Here is an 11828-nt window from a genome sequence, read left to right as displayed (position 1 = left end):
TACAAGGAGAGGGCAGTTTGCTTGTTATTTACAGAGACAAGCCTGGATTTCAGAATCTGCTGAGGCTGTGGAACCAGGTTCCCAGAGTCCAATAGATGCCTCACATGGCTCCGTCCCTCCAAGAGTGTGCCCTGTGCCCTGGTGCTGCAGGGGCTGCGGCTCAAGTCTCTGAGGCTCCTGCGACCACCAACCGCCACCTCCCTCCCCCTCTAGTGCAGTCATTCTTCCCTCCAGCTGCTGTGAAAGTACCCCCACCCAACCTGGGCCCTCTCCCTTCTCCCTCCAAGACACCTGGGGTAGATAATGTATTTCCTAAGATTGGGCTTTCTCAAAAGACGAGATGAGAGGTTGGTCTTCCAAGAGACCTGTAAATTCCCTTGAGGTAAGAAATACAAAGGGGCTATAGCTGCCTTCTCCAAACAGAGCAACAGGGGGGGAAGAGGTGGGGAGAGGGGAGAACGCAGAGAGCATGAAACGAATATCTCATGAAATACCCTACTATATTGCTTTGCATTCACCTACTGCAAAACCGCATCTTAGCTGCACTTAGATTCCATCTACTCGCAGAAGTGTGAGAGGAGCACCACCCTGGACTATTCAGGCTAAGACAGAACTGGCTCTAACACCAGAAATAATAATAGCCTACCAGGTATTGTTCTGAGAGTCCTGTATTAACCCCTAATCCTCACAATGACCTTAGGCAGTAAGTAGGTGCTGTAGATCTAGATCCCTTATTTAAAGTCTTTGGACAAGCTGTTTCAGAATTCAGGATTTTTTGGATTTTGGAAAGGTAAGACAGTGCATGTAATTTATATAACCCCCCAAGAGGGTCTGAAGTAGCTCTCATACAAACTAATGTGCCTTCAATAAAGTAAGTAAATAATCACACCAAGTGGTCTAAATAAAGACTATAAGTAACTGGGAGGCATCTTCTCTTCTCAGTACAATGCAGATGAATATTTAGGCCTTCTAGACACAGTCCAGGACAATCCAGTAATCCCACCTGTCTAGGGCACCTGAAGCATCCAGGTATCAAAAGTCAGCCTGTTCCCTGGGAACAAGAGCCCAAGAAGCATCCTGCAGGCTTTGCACACCTAAAGGTGTATTTTAAGGACAAAGTCGGTGGATGTCAGGCATGCTCAGTTAACTACAGCTAGATTTAAAGCCCCTAACAGCGATCATGGCCTCTAAGGACGCCTGGGACTGCCCTCTTTCTGTGGACGCAGCGACCCCCTGTGGCTCGGGCCTTCTATAGGGACACCCAGGGGAAGACCGGTTCCACACACATTATTGACAGTTTATTTGATTATCACCATCCCTCACGGCAGTCACACTGACAAGTCAACGTCACCCGCATTGCCAGGAGTCCGGGCCGTGACCGAGAGGGCCCTGCAGGATTAGGACACTGAGGAGGCACGCAGGAGAGGGGCGGGGTCTGTGGAGGGGCGGGGACGGCTAGGCGAGCCATGGTGGAGGGCGGGGCCCTCGACGGGGCGGAGGGGGCGGGGAGGGCGGGGAGGGCGGGGCGCGTCTCTGCGGAGGGGGCGGGGCCGTGGCAGGTCCCGGGAAAGTCCCTGGCAGAGCCGGGGAGGCTGCGCAGCGGTCAACTGAGTGGTGCTGGCCTGGGTCGCCACGCCGCATGTCAGCCCGAGTCTCCTTCAGACGAGGTTGCCCAGAACCGTCCTTGGTTATCGTCTGCGTCCGGGTCTGGAGCCCTGGCCCAGTGGGCACGATGCCGAAGAAGCAGTGACCCCGAGAGAGGCCGAGCGCGGGCGCCGGGTGAGCCGGGGCAGGAGGGGGACAGGGGCTCAGAGAGGGCGTGGCTCCTTTTCTGCCCTGGAAGTCGTTTCCGCAGTCCCCTCCGGGACCCAGAACCTTTGGGGATGGCAAGGGGTGGGGCGTCCCCTCCTCTGGGAGGGCTTCCAAGCCCCAGAGGAACCTCACCGGGTGGCAAAAGGCGGCATGGCGGCCGTACCAAAGCGCCCTTCCCCCCTTTTACCAGCTTGGCTGGCCGCAGGTGACGTCCTGTGTAGGTCACGAAGGTGGTTTAAGGGTGACATCCTCCCGCAGGTTGGCAATGATCATAGACAGCCAGTCCCTCATTATAAGGGAAAGGGTTAAGGCTACACCTTTGGAAGACAAAAACCACTGCAGGTGGAGGATGTGTCCCCTGCACACTGAGGAACAAGGGACCTCAGATGGTGGGAGGTGCTGAACAGCTGAAACAAATCTTCACAAAGCCTGGTGTCTCAGAGAGCATATGTGTGTGTGTATGTACACATACAGGGAGAGAGCATATGAGTACTTAAAGAAGCTGAGAACCCCAGTTGTTTTTTGCTGTTGGAAATGTGTAAGCTGGAGGCAGTAAACATTGCTAACAGAAAATGAAACGCAGGTTCCGGTCAGGCCTCATCCACCAGGAAAACTGTTGAATGGTAATGTATGCCACAGAACCAATGAAGAATGAAATGGAAAACCGAAGCCTAAAACTGTAAGGTGGTGTTAGGACCTCAAAAGCCTCAGATCTGGTTAAGCGAGGCGGCACTATTAACAGAAGGCACTGTCAACACCCCTTGCTCTTTGTGGAGGAAGAGAAGAGCTAGGGGGTCCTGCCTAACTCCTAGGATGTTCCCAGTTTGTCCTGGGCTGAACAGATCCTGGGGCAGAGGCCAAGGCCGGGGACTGCCCTGGAATTGAGAGAGCAAGTGAAGTTTAAATGTGGCCTGTGAGCGAATACAGTGATTGGAGTCTTCAGAGGGATTGATCTGTTTTTCTACTGGGCCCATTTTAGTGGTTCTTTATATATTGTGTACATTGTAAAAGGAACATCTTTCCTTTTTTTTGTAACTGACCTCAGGTTGCGTATTATCCTATGAAATACAACAAAACCCTTCAAAAAGAAATTTTATTCTTAAAAGGAATTGGTCACTGTATTGCCTTCCTACTGAACCCTCTCCCTAAAATAGGGGTGCATAGATATTCTCTTCTCCAAGCCCTACTTTTTCTCCCTTTTATAGAGACTTGGACTCTTTGGTATGTTTGTTTAAATCTATGGAATAGGAAAAGGAAGAAATCAAGCTCTTCTAAAAAAATAAACCATTTCATTAAGAAAAATTATTTTAAAAGTCTTTTTTTCACTTTGACGTGTGCATGAGGATCGAATAATAGAATATGTTATGAAATGACATCCAGGTATCTTTGTAGTGTTATGAAAAACAGTACTAGTTTTCAAAATAAGCTTTCAAAGTTGAATTCAAGAACTTGGAAATGAGTGCTGTAGAACTCTAGAAAAATGGATAATACTTGCATTCAGGGTTTGACCCCCACATGACAGAAAGTGTTTTACAAATGTTAGACTTTAAAATACCAGATTACTATATTTTAATTTCATTACGACACTTACTGAGAGTCTGCTTTGTGCCAGTCTCTAAGAAGAATAACATAGGGACCTTGATTAAGTTTGACAGGAAGATGGACTGGCCTATGATGATAACAGTACTTTGCAGAGTAAGGTGGAGGGGAGGAGGGGGGACACACAAAGTGCTTCTGGGAGCTCAGACGTAAAAATGGTTCATGTGACACAGGACATAGATTGTGCTGGACATTGAGCTGTCCAGTGGGTATTTGCCAGGGAAAAAGCAGGGCCAGACATTTCAGGCAGAGCAAAGAACAGATAGAAGGGGAGAAACCAAAAAATGCAGGGAACTGTGAGCCCCTAATGGGCTTGGCCCCAAGCAGCATCATGACAGGAGACGGTACTGGGTGGGTAAGTGGGGACTGTAATTTGAAAGGCCATGTTTGTCTTGCTTGGGAGCTGGAACTCTGTGCTGTATGGGAAGGGTTTTAAGCAGGGGATGATCTTGTATCAGTGAAGAAAGCATGGAGGTAGTGGGGCTGTAGTGGAAAGAGATGAGAGAGACACTATGGAGGAGGCTAGAACATTCATTCAGCAAGTATTTGTTGAACCCCCGAATATGTCAGGATATTCTAGGTGCTGGGGACACAGCAGTGGACAAAAGGCATTCATTCTTCCTTATTGGTAAAATCTTGATGAATCCTGTGTTAATTCACTCTCCTTGTAGTTAAACATCACCTTTGCTGAGAAATGACATGTACCAGATCCAGATATGTTGCCTTTTTATTAGAAATTCTGTTACTAGATAGAACCTTGGTTATTCCATAACCTTTGAAGATGTGCAGAAGGATTTATACTGCATCTCTGTGTTTGACCAACAAAAATAGCTCAAGGTGATACTAAAAACTTTGAGAATTTGTCTTGCCAATGGGTTTCAGCCTTGGGCAAGATCACTATGGATTCAATGTGACCAAAGAAATGACAGTAGAACATTCTTGGGGTGAAAGGGATATACCCAACTTTATTTCCACGGTGGCAGGTCAGTCACTAAAATCTTGTTCACTCAGAGCGAGTCTGCTTGCAGCAAGCCGGTCTCTGCCTCTGGGCCCCTCTGCCTCCACAGCCGTCCTCTGGGCCTCTCTGCCCGCACAGCCGTCCCAGTCTCTGTCCTCAGCACTGCCACCACTCCAGCCTCTGTTCTGCTCTCCTGCAGCCTTGCAGCCATGCCACCATGTCAGCCAGAGCACTGGGCAGAGCTCTTTATATAGAGTCAATAACGATGTATTGCCCATACCTGTGTAGTGAGCTAGCCATCCAGGGCCAGATGAGACAGGAACTTACATTTTATCCACAACATTTCATGTACGCGCTATTCTGTGAAAACTCATAATGATGCCCCCAAAATACTCTAAAATCATAAAGTTCCCTTTGAGTTACCAAAAATCTATTAAATTGCTTTTAGTAAAATTGTGGTAATAAGTATTTCATGCTTATGTTTGGCCTATATGCTGACTTCTTATTTACTATGGCATCTGAATCACCAAATAATTTTTCCTAGCAATGCCGATAACCAAGAGTTTATTATACCTAGTATAGGCATGTGTGTTAGTGAGGGAGGGTGTTATGGCCGTGACTGTGCTAGGGTACATGTGTTGGGACTGTGGTCTTGTTAGAAGCTTAAGAAAACTTTACACAGCGTTTTTGAGCCAAAAGCCACTGTAATGCTCATCATTTGCTAGACCAGTCAATAAATCGTAATAAGGTTAAGTGACTTCTGAAGATCACATGTCTGTTAGTGGCACTCAGTGTTGTTTTTACTGTCTCCTTTATCACAATACAGCCTTTTTTCCTCATGTCCTTATAAAATCTGGGCAACCTGACAAAATTAGGAATACCAATATAACAACTAGAACCAGTTTAAGCTTTATTATGGTTGCATCTAAAGGTGTGGTGGGGGTATAAAGGGAAGTAGAGGAGGAAAAATAGCAGAATAATTTTCAGGAGAAAATCTCTCTTTTCTTCCCTTCCCACTGCCCTTTCCTTTCCTGTCACCTCTTTTTCTTCCCTTTCTTCTCTCTTAGAAAAACCATTAACGAGAAATGTGTACATATGATAAAATGAAACCAAACACATCTCTGGATATCTGCTTATATACTTTAAAAAAATCTGTTGTATATTTCCATTTACTTTTACAAAGTATAGTATAATGCCTAAGGAAATTTAATGTTGACAAGTAAATAATACACAGTATGAGGATTTTATCTTTTTTGTCTATTACCTTAGATTTTAGTATTGCTCAGCAAAATAAGTAGGAACACTGTACTGTAGTAAAAACCCACTTTTATGAAATGTTAGTGCCAGCATCTCATACTGTGCAAAGATGAATTGTATGGAAAGCCAGAAGCTGGCTTTACTCAAATTATTTTTATACAAATTATTTTATGCATAAAAATCCAAATTACTTTCCTGGAGAAGACTAAAGCAGTCTCTTGTAGTCACCTCATGCTAAGAGAGCACCCTTCAGCATTAGACTTCTTTCCTAAATGAATTAGGCTATGTGAAATATAGATGCCTTCAGAAGGCTCACAATTGAATCTAATGTTTTATCAGTGTTTTCACTTTGTAAAATCGCTACCCTCCTCAAGGAATTTCACAAGAATGCTTTTTCCTTTTGCTAGCTTTCCAGGGAGATGTCACCCAGGCTGTAGTGCCTTGGCCCACTCTCCTGTCAACATCACTGTCTCTGATGACCTACAAGGCCCTTCAGGCCTAAGCAGGTCCATGTGTTTGGTTGCATTTTTCTCCATGTGCACTGAGAAAGCTCTCATGGATGTTAGGACACAGTGAAACATCCTAGAGAGGGTGCTTCTCTTTCTTCATCTCCCAGTGACTCAGTGACTATGCAGTTACTCCTGGAAAGGCTTATTAGCATCATATTAGTGAAATATGAGAAAGAAAATGTTTGCCTGTAGCATGTAGGTAGTCATTACAAGAGATTTCTGTGTTTGCCCAGGTGGTAGCCATAAAGAAGTAGAGCTGGGATATACTCATCTATCATATTTATGTCCCCATTAAAACCCTGCTACAAAATAAAGTGATATGCTTAAAATTGTCTCAGAATATGAAATAAATAAGATTTTTTAGTCTTTTTAGTGTGCTTTGAAAAATTATTGCCTATCAAAAGCCTAACTATGAAGTAGTACTTTACTATATTACAGGGCTGGATTTTAGAAAATCATCCTTGATATGTGGTTGTGCCTCTTATAACATAACCTTGGATGAGCCATAAAACTGTGAGCTCAGCTTTAGGTCCTGTGGATTAAAGATGGCAGCGTGAGAGGAGAGACAGAGAACTCCTCCCCAAACACCATATAATATAAAAATATAGTTAATACAACTAATCCTAAAAGAGCAACAGGATAGAAGGCTTTACCAGACTGCATACATCTTGAGAACAGAGCAGACCTCACAAAACCGGGTAACATACCAAAGCCTTGAACTGGCGGGACCCAAGCCCCTGCCCCACTCCAGCTCATCAGTGGGAGGAAGAGAAACAGCGTGGGGAGGTGGTGGAAGCGTAGAATTGCTGAAAACCCAGCCTGGAGATCTGCTGTGGGAGCACAAACTTACTTTGCATGGTTATCTGGAGATTAGTGGTGTTGGAAAGCTAAGACAGGTGGAATACTTGGAGAAACTGAAATTCCAGCCATTTGTGGAGAACAGGGATCCACATCTGGCTGCTCTGGAACAAAGGAAAGACAGGCAGTCTGAGAAGCTTCCTACCAAGGAGAGGGCTGCTAAAGGGGTGGGGATTGCACGGAGCTTGCTGTTCGGAAGAACAGATAGGTGGACAAGGTTGTTTGGGTATGCTCTGCCCAGCAGGTTGGGAACTTTCAGGAGCTTCAGGTACTCCATCCCTCTGCCTGCCTACTCAGCTCCAAGGCCCCCCACTGTGATACGCAGCATGCTGTGCCTTCCTCCTGGCCTGCTGGCACCAGCTTGCAAACTGGCAGTCCCTGCCCTGGTGTCAGGCCAGTCAGGGAGGCTCCACCTATGGCAGCTACAGACACTAAGCACAGAGGCTTACACCTGTGTGCTTGGCCCACTGGATCTGACAGTGGAGACAGGCACCGCAGCCGGGAAGCAGCAAACAGCTCTTTCCTATCCCCAGGCACCAGTGCTGCTCCCCTGTGACCCCGGACATCACTCCAGGGGTTGAGCAGCTCCAGAGATTAGAGCTTCTGGGCAGTAGAGGACACCAAATACAAATATGAAATGTCAAAGGAAACTGGTTCCAACTAAAATCTCACAAACACTAGAAAAAGGATGAAGTAAAACTGAACTCACCAATCTTCCTGAAAGAGAGTTCAAAATAAAAATCATAAACATCCTCATGGTGGTACAGAAAAATATTCAAAAACTCAGCCATGAATTTAAGACAGAGATACAATTATTAAGAAATTCCGTATCTGAAATGAAACATACAATAGTGGAATTTAAAAGCAGATTAAATGTAGTAGAAGAGATGGTAAATGGACTACAAATTAGAGAACAAGAATACAAAGAAGCTGAGGCACAAAGAGAAAAAAGGATCTCTAGGAATCAAAGAATATTGAGAGAACTGTGTGACCAATCCAAATGGAACAATATTTGCATTATAGGGGTACCAGAAGAAGAGAGAGAAAAAGGGATAGAAAGGGTCTTTGAGGAGGTAATTGTGGAAAACTTCCCAAACCTGAGGAAGAAGAAAGTGTCCCAGGCCATGGAGGTGCACAGATCTCCCAACACAAAGCACCCAAGAAAGATAACATCAAGACATATAATAATTAAAATGCAACAGATCAAGGATAAGGACAGACTTTTAAAAGCAGCTAGAGAGAGCAAAAAGATCACCTACAAAGGAAAACCTACCAGGCTATCATCAGACTTGTCAAAAGAAACCTTACAGCAAGAAGGGAGTGGCATGATATATTTAATGCAACGATGCAGAAGGGCCTTGAACCAAGAATACTCTATCCGGCAAGATTATCATTTAAATTTTAAGGAAGGATTAAACAATTTTCAGATAAGGAAAAGCTGAGCGAATTTACCTCCCACAAACCACTTCTACAGTGTATTTTGGAGGGACTGCTATAGATGGAAGTGTTCTTAAGGCTAAATAGCTGTCATCAGGGAAAATAAAACCACAGTAAATAAAGTAGAACAATTAATTACTAAGCAGATGCAAAATCAAATCAACTACAACCAAAGTCAATCAAGGGATAGACAAAGAGTACAGAATATGATACCTAATATATAAAGAATGGACGAGAAAGAACAAGGAAAAAAAAAAACCTTTAGGTTGTGTTTGTAATAGCATATGAAGTGAGTTAAATTAGACTGTTAGATTGTAAGGGAATTACCCTTGAACCTTTGGTAACCATGAATATAAAGCCTGCAATTGCAATAAATACATACCTATTGATAATTACCCTAAATGTAAATGGTCTGAATGCACCAATCAAAAGACATAGAGTCACTGAATGGATAAAAAAACAAGAGCTGTCTGTATGCTGCCTACAAGAGACTTACTTCAAACCCAAAGACATACACAGACTAAAAGTGAAGGGATGGAAAAAGATATTTCATGCAAACAATAGGGAGAAAAAAGCAGGTGTTGCAGTACTTTTATCAGACAAAATAGAATTCAAAACAAACAAAGTAATAAGAGACAAAGAATGACATTACATGATGATAAAGGGGTTTCTCTAACAAGAGGATATAACCACTATAAATATCTATGCAGGAACCACAAAAGACCCCGAATATCCAAAGCAATCCTGAGAGGGAAGAATAAAGTAGGGAGAATTATGCTCCCTGACTTCAAGCTCTACTACAAAGCCACAGTAATCAAGACAATTTGGTACTGGCACAAGAACAGACCCATAGACCAGTGGAACAGACTAGAGAGTCCAAATATAAACCCAAGCATACATGGTCAATTAATATATGATAAAGGAGCCATGGATATACAATGGGGAAATGACAGCCTCTTGCCAACAGCTGGTGTTGGCAAAACTGGACAGCTACATGTAAGAGAATGAAACTGGATTATTGTCGAACCCCATACAGAAAAGTAAACTCAAAATGGATCAAAGGCCTGAATGTACATCAGAAAACCATAAAACTTTTAGAAAAAAAGTATAGGCAAAAATCTCTTGGACATAAACATGAGCAACTTCTTCCTGGGCAAGAGAAACAAAAGCAAAAGTGAACAAGTGGGACTGTATCAAACTAAAAAGCTTCTGTATAGCAAAGGATACCATCAGTAGAACAAAAAGACATCCTACAGTATGGGAGAATATATTCATAAATGACAGATCCGATAAAGGGTTGACATCCAAAATGTATAAAGAGCTCACACACCTCAACAAACAAAAAGCAAATAATCCAATAAAAAAATGGGCAGAGGATCTGAACAGACAGTTCTCCAAAGAAGAAATTCAGATAGCCAACAGACACATGAATAGATGCTCCACATTGCTAATCATCAGGGAAATGCAAATTAAAACCACAATATCACCTCACACCAGTTAGGATGGCCAACATCCAAAAGACAAAGAACAACAAATGTTGGCGAAGATGTGGAGAAAGGGGAACCCTCCTACACTGCTGGTGGGAATGTAAACTAGATCAACCATTGTAGAAAGCAGTATGGGGGTTCCTCAAAAGACTCAGAATCGAAATACCATTTGACCCGGAATTCCACTCTTAGGAGTTTACCCTAAGAATGCAGGATCCCAGTTAGAAAAAGACATATGCACTCCTGTATTTATTGTAGCACTATTTACAATAGCCAAGAAATGGAGGCTACCTAAGTGTCCATCAGTAGATGAATGGATAAAGAAGATGTGGTATATATACACAATAGAATACTATTCAGCCACAAGAAGAAAACAAATCCTACCATTTGCAGCAACATGGATGGTGCTGGAGGGTATTATGCTCAGTGAAATAAGCCAGGCAGAGAAAGACAATTATCAAATGATTTCAGTCATGTGGAGTTTAAGAACAAAGTAAAAACTGAAGGAATAAAACAGCAGCAGACTCACAGAACCCAAGAATGGACTAACAGTTACCAAAGGAAAAGGGCCTGGGGAGGATGGGTGGGAAGGGAGGGATAAGGGGGAAAACTGGGCATTATGATTAGCACACATAATGTAGGGGTTTGGGGACATGGGGAAGGCAGTATATACAGAGAAGACAAGTAATGATTCTATCGCATCTTACGATGCTGATGGACAGTGACTGTAATGGGGTATGTAGGGGAGACTTGATAATAGCGGGAGTCTAGTAACCATAATGTTGTTCAAGTAATTGTACATTAACGATATCAAAAAATATATATATGCATCCAACACAGGAGCACCTACATATGTGAAACGAATACTAACAGAATTAAAGGGGGAAATAGAATGCAATGCATTCATTTTAGGAGACTTCAACACACTACTCACTCCAAAGGACAGATCAAACAAAAAGAAAATAAATAAGGAGACAAAGGAACAACACATTAGAACAGTTGTACCTAACAGACACCTATAGAAACACTCCACCCAGAAGCAGCAGGATACACATTCTTCTCAAGTTCACATGGGATATTTTCAATATTAAAAAGATTGAAATTGTACCAACCAGCTTCTCAGACCTCAAAGGTATGAAACTAGAAATAAATTACACAATATGAAAAATCCCACAAACACATGGAGGCTTAATATAACATGCTCCTACATAGTCAATGGATCAATGACTGAATAAAAACAGATCAAGCAATAGAGACAAATGACAACAATAATTCAACACAGCAAAATCTATGGGATGCAGCAAAGGCAGTGGTAACAGGGAAGTATATTGCAGTACAGGCCTACCTCAGGAAAAAAGAATAATCCCTTAATAAGAAAAAATAAGAAGTAGACCATGCAGTTTTAAAAAACTACTGTGAACTCAGCTCCATCAACTGTAAAATAACTACCTAGTTGAATTTTAGTGAGGGTAGAAAACATGTCTGGTGTCGTGATTCAGCACATAGTAAGCATTCAGAAATATGTTCTCCTATTCTCCAAAAATACAAGAAATAAAATATGGAGGTTTTTAACAGGTTTCTTGAGATATAATTCACATGGTCTATAATTCACCCACAATATGGAACTTTGAGCTTCAGATTAAAGATTTGTGTGGAAGAATCAATTTAATGATCCTTTGCCCATATCTACAGATATGTATATATATAAATATATAGGAACCCTATTGAATTGCTTGTGTTAGGATTCTCAAGCATCATATCATGCTTTTCTCTGCTCCTCCATTTCCCAGCTCTTCACTGTACCCCTTTATATACACACACACAGGCACACTGAAGCTAAGATATGCCTTTCTGTTTAAAAGGAAGAATGTTCTAAATATAATTGAAGAGAAAGTAGGCAACTTTTGGAAT

General features: G+C 42.7%; 1 protein-coding gene across 4 annotated transcripts in view; it reads left to right on the top strand.

Moving 5' to 3' along the window:
• Positions 1-1618: 1618 nt before the first annotated feature.
• Positions 1619-11828, top strand: part of UPF2 (UPF2 regulator of nonsense mediated mRNA decay) — a 185345-nt gene continuing 175135 nt past the window's right edge. For all 4 annotated transcript variants that reach the window (XM_036908120.2, XM_057498192.1, XM_057498191.1 and 1 more), the window contains exon 1: positions 1619-1779. The gene's annotated coding sequence lies outside the window, so the exon portion shown is untranslated. The remainder of the gene's footprint in view (positions 1780-11828) is intronic.

Source organism: Manis pentadactyla, chromosome 3, assembly GCF_030020395.1.
Source record: "Manis pentadactyla isolate mManPen7 chromosome 3, mManPen7.hap1, whole genome shotgun sequence".
Classification (NCBI taxonomy): Eukaryota; Metazoa; Chordata; class Mammalia; order Pholidota; family Manidae; genus Manis; species Manis pentadactyla.
Note: the sequence above shows the minus strand (reverse complement) of the source record. Positions and strands in the feature narration are given on the sequence as shown.